Source organism: Suricata suricatta, chromosome 6 (assembly GCF_006229205.1).
Source record: "Suricata suricatta isolate VVHF042 chromosome 6, meerkat_22Aug2017_6uvM2_HiC, whole genome shotgun sequence".
NCBI lineage: Eukaryota > Metazoa > Chordata > Mammalia > Carnivora > Herpestidae > Suricata > Suricata suricatta.
In genome coordinates, this window is record NC_043705.1 from 80,199,515 (window position 1) to 80,210,015 (window position 10,501).

Below are 10,501 nucleotides of genomic sequence, written 5' to 3' on the forward strand. Positions count from 1 at the left end.
AAGAACATTTCCATTCTTTTCTGGAGCCAAGAATATTTCATTGTGTGACTATACCTACCACTGGTTAACCAGTCTACTGAGAGACATTTAGGTTATTTTTCCATCTTCTGCTCCTGCAAGCAATGCTGCCATGAATATTCTTGTATATGTGTCACTTGGCACATGTTTAAACATAACTGCAGGTTAAGTATTTAGAAGTGGAGTAGCTCTGTCAAAAAATCCATTTGTAAATATGACAGATACCATCAAATTGTCCTCTATGAAAATGTTACCAGTTTGCATTTCTCTACAATAGAGAAGTGTCTGTTGATCTCCTTGATCTTACCACATAGTGTGATCAACCTTAATTTTTAAAAAGTTAATTCTTTCTTTCTTTTTTTCTTTCTCTCTCTTTCTTTCTTTCTTTCTTTCTTTCTTTCTTTCTTTCTCTCTCTCTCTCTCTCTCTCTCTCTTTCTTTCTTTCTTTCTTTCTTTCTCACTTTCTCTTTCTCTCCTATTCTCTCTCTCTCCTTCCGTCTCTCCCTCCTTCCCTCCTTCCTTTCCTTAGAGTTGCAAGTGAGCACGGAGCAGAGAGAGAGAATCCCATGCAGGTTCTGCTTTATCAGGGCAGAGCCTGAAGCTGAACTCAAGCTCATGAGCTGAGGTTGTATGCTTAACCTTCTGATCCACCCAGGCACCCCAGTGTTTTTTGACTTTTGACAAGCTAGTAAACACAAAGTGCTGTTTCAAGTTTTATTTGCATTTATTTTGGCCTAAATGAGATTTAACATCTTACATGTTTAAGATCCACTTGAATTTCATTTTTCTGTGAACTCTAAGTTCATATCCTTAGCACAATTTTTCCTTGGGATTTGGATCTTTCTTTTTTTAATTTAATTTATTAAATTTTAATTAATTTTATTTTATTTACGTTCATTTATTTTTGAGAGACAGCGTACCAGTTGGGGTGTGAGCAGAAAGGGGGGAAATGCAGTATCCAAAGCAGGCTCCAGGTTCTGAGATGTCAGCACAGAGCCCAACATGGAGCTCAAACCTATGAACCATGAAATCATGACCTGAGCTGAAGTCGGACACTTAACTGACTGAGCCACCAGGTGCCCCTCCCTTTTTTATTTTAGAAGGTTTATATATAATTAGAACAATTAACCCTTGGCCTAACTGAGAATAATTTTTCCAAGTGTATTATTGTAGAGGTTTTTATAGCAGCTATTAAACAATTTATTGAGGTATAGCATACACATAAAACATACTTACATTAGTGATTTTTTAAGAAAAGTGGAGACACTCATGTAACCACCATCTGGGTCAAGAAATAATAATGTTTTTAGCATTAGTGGACATATTGTTAATTCCAAGAAGAAATGCCAAAATAAGTCAAACAGATAAACCCTTTTGGATGGATTAGAGACTATAGACAATTAACATTTTGATTTCATTATTTAGTGGAATTGTTTGGGTAGTAATAGCAAAATGGTGTATTTTGTAAAACAGAAAATTGTAAGGAATAATGATTTTTTTTCTCACTAGATTGCATATTTTAATACCAGCTTATTCATATTCTTTTCTGACTGAGTAAAATATCCCTACATTAAGTGCAATAGAAAGAGCCTTGAAGAATATCAATTTTAGGTGGGCCCCAGAAGAGTGATTCATCACTTTGCTCTTGGAGCAAGATCTAGGGATATTCCATTGTACTCAAATTTGCTACCAATTATTTTAGGGTTTCTGAAGCATTTTAAATAACATAGAAGCGTTTTTTGTTTGGGTCAATGATTCATTCAAATGCTTATTTCCTGAGTATTCTAAATGTTCTAAATGATTGTCCATTGAAACTTCTCTTAAAGTACATCACTTAGAGCCCATGGCAGCAACATCCAAGCAAACAATTTTAAGCCTGCGCACACAGCATCAAAAAGGCCTCTTTAAAATGCCTTGATTTTAAGGCATGCATAAAGTTTGACCTCAAACCTTTACTAATGGCTATGAAAAATGATAACTGAACTCTTCTTTGAGCAAATACAATCCAACCATAATCTCAGATTGGTTCAATTATGTTTTGTTTTTCTGTTTTAACTTGATTTTTTAATAAGAAATCACACCCCATCTGGATTTTAGAAATACCCAAATTTATATCATCTTGGTAGCCCTTGAAAATCGCAAATGAGGAATAGAAAAGCTCCAACTGCAGGAAGTCCAAGCAAGCTGGAGCAGTACAGCGTGTTCCAGACTAAATTTGATCATTTTGATTTGGGGCTTTGGCTGAGCCCCTGGGGAATCATGAAGAAAATGTATGAACTTTGTAAATTTAGGGTTTTTTTTTTTTGCCTGCTTTACATATCAAACACACCAAAGACTCCTTTCTTGCATAGCAATATTTTAAACTGTCATCATGGATGATGTCCTCTGTATAATAAAACTTCCTTGTAAGTATGAAGAAATCAGAAAATCAAGGGTACAGAGATTAAGAGAATAGCTAGAAGCCATAATGCATATAAGAATTTCTACAGATTAGTAAAGAGCTTTGCCAGCTGTGAGAGAATTTCACCTCTCTTTTTTGGTAACAAGCAGAATGTGAAATAATGAGCCAGAAATCCTCTCTTCAACCCCAGGACAAGAATAGCATTATCCTCACTGTTGATATTCAAATATGTGCTCTGTATATGTGCTTTGAAGAGCTCAGAGCATCTTGCAAAACTTCACTAGGAAGGGGCACACATCAGCTTTTTTGAGGCGAGTTCAGGATTTCAAAATACCCAAAATTTGACTAAAATATTTCTTAGTCAAATTTGATCAAGAGCTAAATCTCAGCAAAATACAAAAGCAGGCAATGCTTTTTATCCCTGTTTTCCTTTTTTGTACTCTTTCCCACATTGTTAGCATTCACAGCTCAGCCTAAAGCATTGAGGATCCTTGATCCCACTTCTAATAAAACACCCACTCTTGTCTCTGCCATGAAGAGGCGATAGGGTAAAGAAAACACTGAATGGATATCTAGGTTTTATAGTTCTGACTCTATAATGAAGTACATGTCAGCTAAGATGTTTCTAAATCTCAGTGGTCTTTAAGTATCCCAGAGTATTAGCATTCTGTATTTTACACTAAAATATAAATGACTGACAACCAGGTTTGTTAATTTACTTTACACAAAGTAAGTTCAAAACCTGGAAATAAAAGTCTGTCCTTCATCTCAGCCTGTTTGTTGGAATTGGGAGAAGGCCAGAGCAAGCAAGCAGGGGTCACCGAAGTATGCAGGAAGAAGGAAGGACAATGAGAAGAGAACATCAGTGGTTATGTGCTGCTATTTCTGTTGCTTCTGTTCTTTCTAAAGAAACCAACACAAACTGGAGTTGGCTAGAAGCTGGATTATAATAGACATGGCTTAAATGTTGCCAGGCTAAAAATAAAATATTGGCCCCTATTTCTATAGCTCTGATGCTTTTTTTTTTGATTCTTTACAAACATTATAGTGATCTTTCCCTTATCAAAATTTCACCTGAAGAACAGGCATAAAGATGGACATGTAGACCAATGGAATAGAATATAGAGCTCAGAAATAAATTTTTGCAAATGTAATCAAATTAATTTTTACCAGGGTGGCAAGACTATTTATTCAGTGGGGAAAAGGATAGTCTTTTCAACAAATGGTGTTGGGAAAACTGGATATCCACATAAAAAACAATGAAATTGGACCCTTGCCTTACAGCATATACAAAAATTAGTTTTAGTGGACCAAAACCCTAAGTGTAAAAGATAAAACTATAATACTCTTAGGAAAAAACATGGGGAAAATGTTTCATGACACTTAAGCAATGATGTCTTGGATATGACACAAAAGGTACAGGCAACAAAAAAGAAAAATAGATTGGACTTCATCAAAATTCAAAACTTGTGCATCATTGGACACGATGAACAGAGTGGAAAGCAACCTGCAGAATGGAACAAAATATTTGCACATCATATATCTGATAAGGGACTAATATCTAGAATACATAGAGAACTCCTAAAGCTCACCAACAAAGAACAAACAGCAACAAAGAACAATCAGATTTTTAAAAGGACTTAAATAGACATTTGTCACAAAAGATATAGGAGTGGCCAAGAAGCACATGAAAAAATTCTCAATATCACTACTCATCAGGGAAATGCAAATCAAGACTGCACTGAGATACCACTTCACATCTGTTTCTGGGATGGCTACTATAAAACAAAACAAAACAAAACCAGGAAATAACAGTGTTCTTGAGAATGTAGAGTAATTGCAATACTTGCACACTGTTGGTGGGAATGTAAAATGATGCAGCCACTGTGGAAAGCAGTAAGGTGGTTCCTGCAGAAATTAAAAATAAAATTGTCATACAATTCAGCAATTCCATATCTGGTTGTATACAAAAAATAATAGTAAGGATCTCAAAGAGACATTTGTATATCCATGTTCCTAGGAACATTATTTACAACAGCTAAGACATGGAAGAAACCCAAGTGTTCATTGACAGATGAGTAGATATGCAAAATGTAGAATATACATATAATGGAATACTATTCAACCTTAAAAAGGAAGGAGAGTCTGATATGTGCTATAATATGAATAAAACTTGAAGACATTATGCTAAGTGAAATAAGGCAGTCACAAAAAAGACAAATATGATATTAATCCACTTATATGAGGTACTAGATAGTTGTAATCATAGAGACAGAAAGTGAAATGCTGGTTATCAGCAGCTGGAGGGATGAAGATTGGCAAGTTATTGTTTAATGGGAACTGAGTTTTAGTTTTGCAAGATTAAAAGAGTTGGATGTGGATGGTGGTGATGGATACAGCAATATGATACTATCAATATCAGTACTTAATACTACTGAATCATAACCTTAGAAATGGCTACAATGGTACCATTTTCTGATATGTGTATTTTACCACAATAAAAAGTTAAAGAAAAAAGATTTATATAAAGAATTTCCAGAATAATTTTAACTGAGTAAGATGTAAGATGTGAGGCTATTAGGTAAGCAGTGTACTAGACCACACAGTCCTTTACCAGGCTGTGAAATCTAAACTATTTATCACTAGATCCTTAGAACCCAAAAAAATGCTTGTTCTATAGCAGATGCTCAATAAATATTGGTTGAATTAAGATAAAAATTTTGGTTGAATGAAGTTTTTCTTTCTCCTTTCTTTGTTTGTTTAGTGAAAGTAAGAGTAGTAGGGTGTTAGAAAAAGGGCCAGTCCCAGTAATTATATATTATGCTGAAGTACTCAGAGCTAGCAGTTCTGAGAAAAAGATTTTCGATAACCATGGGTTTGATTCTGGAACTATCTTCTAGGATAGAAGTTCTCAGCCCTAGCTGCACACTGAAATCATCTGAGCCATTTAAAAAAATGCAGATGTCTAGATCCTTTGTGAAAATAACTGAACCAGTTCCTAGGTATCAGTGTGTTTTTTAATTACTCCAGATGGTTGTAATGCATAGTTCAGTTTCTAGGAATAATACAGCTCCCAAAGATAATTTAAGACAAGTTGGATGACAATTGCTAATACCACATGGAAAATTAGCCAGAGAAATACTAAACTATAGCATCATAGCAATTTTAGGATTAATAATTGGAAAAGGTATCAAATTATCTTTTTCAGGCAGTAACTCATTTCCTTGTTTGTTTTTCTTCTCTCCCATGAGTTAATTCAAACGATTGTCCTTACATGCAGTTCCACCCCCTTTGGAATCCATACCACTGGGAGGCAGTAACAATATTTAGAGTCATCTGCCATCACTAGGTATTGCTTGTACTGCTAGCCAAGTTACAGCTGTAGCACACTCCCTCTGCAACATAGCCTATGACTTAAAAAATAATTATAGCTAGTGTTTATTGAGTTTTTATTGTATGTCAGGGTGCTATTCTAAGTGCTTTATATGTATTTATGCTAATCTTCACAAGAATACAATGAGTTTGGTGCTATTATCATGTCTGTTTTATGTATGAGAAATTTTATTTTTAGAGAGGTAACTTCAGTAAGTTGTGGAGTGTGCAGAGAATGTGGAAGACCATTCTTGGTTGTTGGCCAAGCAAGCACAACCTCTGCCTATTCCCAGCTTACTCCTCTTCACTGACCCTAGTGTGCCAAAGTCCCCTCATTTTTTTGCAGTTGATTCAATTCCCAAATGAATAATTTGATGTTTTTATTTTATTGGAAGTAGCCAATAACACTAATAAAATGAATATTTATTAAAGCCTCACTTTGTGCTGTTAACCGTTGCTGCCATGTGGGACTCATTCTTTCTGAATACTTGCTTCAGCACTACCAGCTCACCACCACCCTGCCCTCTGAAGATCTAGGGCTCATCCATCTGAGATGTCAGGGATAGACACTGTCAGTCAAGAGCTAGAGCAGATTGCTCAGCTAAAGCTACCTCAGTATGTTGACATCCAGAGTGGTAATTCCATGGAGGAAAGCTAAGGTTCAGGTACACTGAGAAAAGAGTTGAGCTGGGGATTCAAAACCAAGTCCATGAGGTCAAGAGTTAGCAAACACTGGCAGGAGCTCTTAATTCACATCATGGTCTAGAGGTTTATTTTACAAAAATCTTTCAAGATGTGTTAAAAGCTCAAGTTCAATGTTACATTCTCACACCAGAATGATACTTCCACAAGGCCGGGGTTTTCTCTACTCTTGCTTTTATCTCCAACATCTAGAGCTCTGCCTGCCCCACATAGTGGATGATCATAAATATTGATCATAAGCATTTGTGGAATGAATGAATGAATGAGTGAATGAATATGTGCCTCATGATATTGTAACGTGCATGAAATTTTTTTAAAAAAAAACATCCGTCTGGTTTGCCTATCATCTTCCTAATGTCCTCTGGGCTCTCCCAGAGTTGGGCCACTAATTTTTAAAATACCAGGGTCTAAGTCCCACTGGTTGAAAGAATTCATGAAATTCGGTCTCTCTCTTTCAAAATCAAGTGTTATGGGAATCTGTCTTCTCTTTGTGGGCTTGCTGGTGTGATAGTCATTTTATTCCTTTAACACTATTTACCTCAAATAGGCAAAGGAAAAATTTTTTGCTCTTTAAAAAGTATAGTATCTTTCCCCCAAAATACTCTATGGCACATTAAATCTAAACAATGCTATCGCAAATAGGTTGAATGATAAAATGGGAGAAATGATGAGTTAAAATGTTCTCACCCTTCTCTGCACCACCAGCTCCCTCCTGATCACAGATAGTCTGTTTAGCTCCCAAACCACATCTCTGCCTTTACTACATTCTTCGATGTGGCTTCCTCTCTACTTTTTTAAGTTGAGTTGGTTCTGCCAATCTTTGGATAATTTTTTGGGTTATTTATGCTGATGTGAGTGTTATCTAGTTGTATCTGTGGTATGAGGTAAGTTTAGGGCCCTACTACTACACCATCTTCCCAACCTTCTTCCTGAGAAATCTTCCCCAAAAAATCTGATTATATTAGTTTCTCTACCTATCTCTTCAGTCTCCTTCACACCAAAATGATCCCTCTACATCTTGCAGAGTTCCTTCACAAATTAGATGATATAATCAAGTTGGATAATTTGACGAGAGGTTAATAAAGTTATAGGCAGGGTTGATGGCCTATGGGACTAGTAGTAATGATACTGGGACCACCTGATCCCTGAGGGGACAGGTGTGAGAAGAATCACCATAATGAGGAGATAGTAACTGTATAGAAATATGAGGCAGATATCCATGACTACCTGTCAGGGAACGTGGGCGGCGGGGGGGCGGGGGGAGGAAATAAGTAATCTGACGCATTCTCTTTCTATCCCCAGTCCCATGATGGTGCCTTTCACTGGTTAAACTGAAATGAAAATCAAGGGTCCAAACAGATCATTGTGACTGTGCATCAGCTTCCAGGGACCCTCCAAAACAGGGCAGAGAGGGCTAGATAATGGGGAGGGGACAAATGTAAGATAGCTAGGATATTTACTTAGGAAGAATTTTTAAATTCAGAAAGAGTATCAAAGCAAACTAAAAACCGCCTCATACAACCAATAAAAAAACAATCATAATCATAGTCTACTCGCTGTGCTGTGTGCAGTTCCAGAACAAGACTCCCCAGGTGTCACGGAGTTCCTTCTTCCATTAGCCTTAACTAAGAGTTATACTTCCTTACGCTGTCATCGCTAAAACCCCCCTTTTCCAGACATTGCACCCCTCTTCCTACCTGTTTTAGTCAGCCCAATTCACAAATGTTCTCCCTCACTAAGCTTGGCCTAACCACTTTGGAGATTGTCTTCTTCTTTTGCTTTTTAACTACTCTTTGTCTCTGAAATATTTCCCTCTGTTTTTATACTAATGAAGGAAAAGTCATTAGTTTTTTTAACCTATTAGGCATGTGTGTTTATTCTCTATTTAAAAAATTAAAAATATGTTTATGTAAACAAAAATGATTTTATAAAGATATTTGCATTGAAACAAAGTGAGTTATTTAGATGAAATTGATGCACTTCTTTTAAAAGTGGGCAAGTGGGGGATCTGGGTGACTCAGTTAAGTGTACAATTTGATCTCATAGTTCATGGGATTGAGCCCCACCCCACTTTGGGCTCTACAATGACAGCACAGGGTCTACTTGGGATTCTCTCTCTCCCTCTCTCTCTCTACCCTTCCTCCAGTCACTTTTACTTCCATAAACTTGTCAGATTAGATGTTCTGGAAAACTCTCCTGCTATACACACTTTTAAATGCTGCATAAGGTCAAATATACATGTTTAAAATGTATAGATGAGCAAACAATAAAACAGTAGAAATCTACAAGTGTCAAAAATGGAGAGAGAGAAAACCTGGGTAGTGATGCCTGGGCCATCTCAAGTCTTGAAGAATCAGGAGAAGACAGGCTGTGAGGGGGCCTAATACTAGGTATAGGACCCTCTCCACATGGGGAGCTGGAACTCACATATCTGCATGAAGTCCAGACCCTCAAAAAGTCAGTATTTCTCTTTTCTATTTCTAGAAGATTATGATAAAGTTTTTAAAAATAAAAACTGATATTAGGTATTTGGGGAAGATATAAAATACAAATACCAAATTCTGCCTATGGGAGGGGGACAAGAGGGAAAGTGAAGGAAGCGAATGCATTGGAAAAAGGATACACATAGGGCTTCTAGTGTATTAGTAGTGTTTTACCTTTTGGGGTATGTCTACCTCAGTTTGTTATATTTTTGTTCTGTGAGGTATTTTAGAATGAAAGACCATAAAGGAAATAAAAAACAAGATTATCACATAGCATATATGGTATGTCTGTATATATGTGTGCCGTGTATATGTGCAGAATTTCTAGGGGGATGAATTCTTAAATATAGACTTATACAAATTGCAGAAGAATTCATATAGTTAGGTAAAACAATTTAAAACTTATCTATTAGCACTTAAAGATATTTATCCACATAATACCATTATTATAAAGAGATTATATATATGAAAGATTATGTGTATATATTATATGTGTGTGTACTTATGTATAAAATATATAAAAAGAGGGGCAACTCAGTCGGTTAAGCATCTAACTTTGGCTCAGGACATGATCTTGCAGTTCATGAGTTCAAGCCTTGCATCAGGTTCTGTGCTCACACCTCAGAGGCTGGAGCCTACTTCAGATTCTGTGACTCCCTCTCTCTCTGACCCTACCCCATTCGTGCTCTCCCTCTCTCTCTCAAAAATAAATAAACATTAAAAAATTTTAAAAAATATATGTATAAAGAGATTGATAAATGCCAAATTAAGTATAGTTGTTACATTGCAGGGTGGGGAAGGCACCTACAAAGGGCGATGTTGGTGAATTAGAAGAGTTGACAATATATTGTCTCTAAAGCTGGGTGGTAGTAGTGTATGCATTTTAATTATGTTATTCTTCACTCCCCTTTTTCTCCTTAAATATTATAAAATATACTGTAAAGCTTTATAATGAAATATTGTGGTGTCATAATCTTCTGAACAGCACTTGGGCATGCTTGAGGTCCTAAAGAAATGCTGGTGATCTGATACTTTTACTTATTTTTTTATTACTTAAAAATATGTTAAGTTTATTACTTATTTTGAGAGAAACAGAGAGCAAGCGAGCAGGGAGGGGGCAGAGAGAGAGAGAGAGGGAGAGAGAGAATCCCAAGCAAGCTCTGCATTGACAGCACAGAGCCCAATGTGGAGCTTGAACTCACAAACCATGAGATCATGACCTGAACCAAAACGGAGTTGGATGCTTAACCAACTGAGCTACCCACGTGCCCCAATCTGATACTTTAGAGAGTGACCACCTCAGCTCAGAATTTCCTCTTTGATTTTTTTCCTAATTCACTGATTTATTTTATTAATGGTATTTATTGAGTTCCTACTATGTCCCAGTCCCTGTTTTAGGTGCTGGAGCTATAACAATGATTAACACAGACAGAAACTATAATCTAGTGCATATTAGATTCAGACAATCAAGAGAGTCTGGTATCTGCAGGAATAATTGCTGGATATACTCTCTTATCTACTGCTA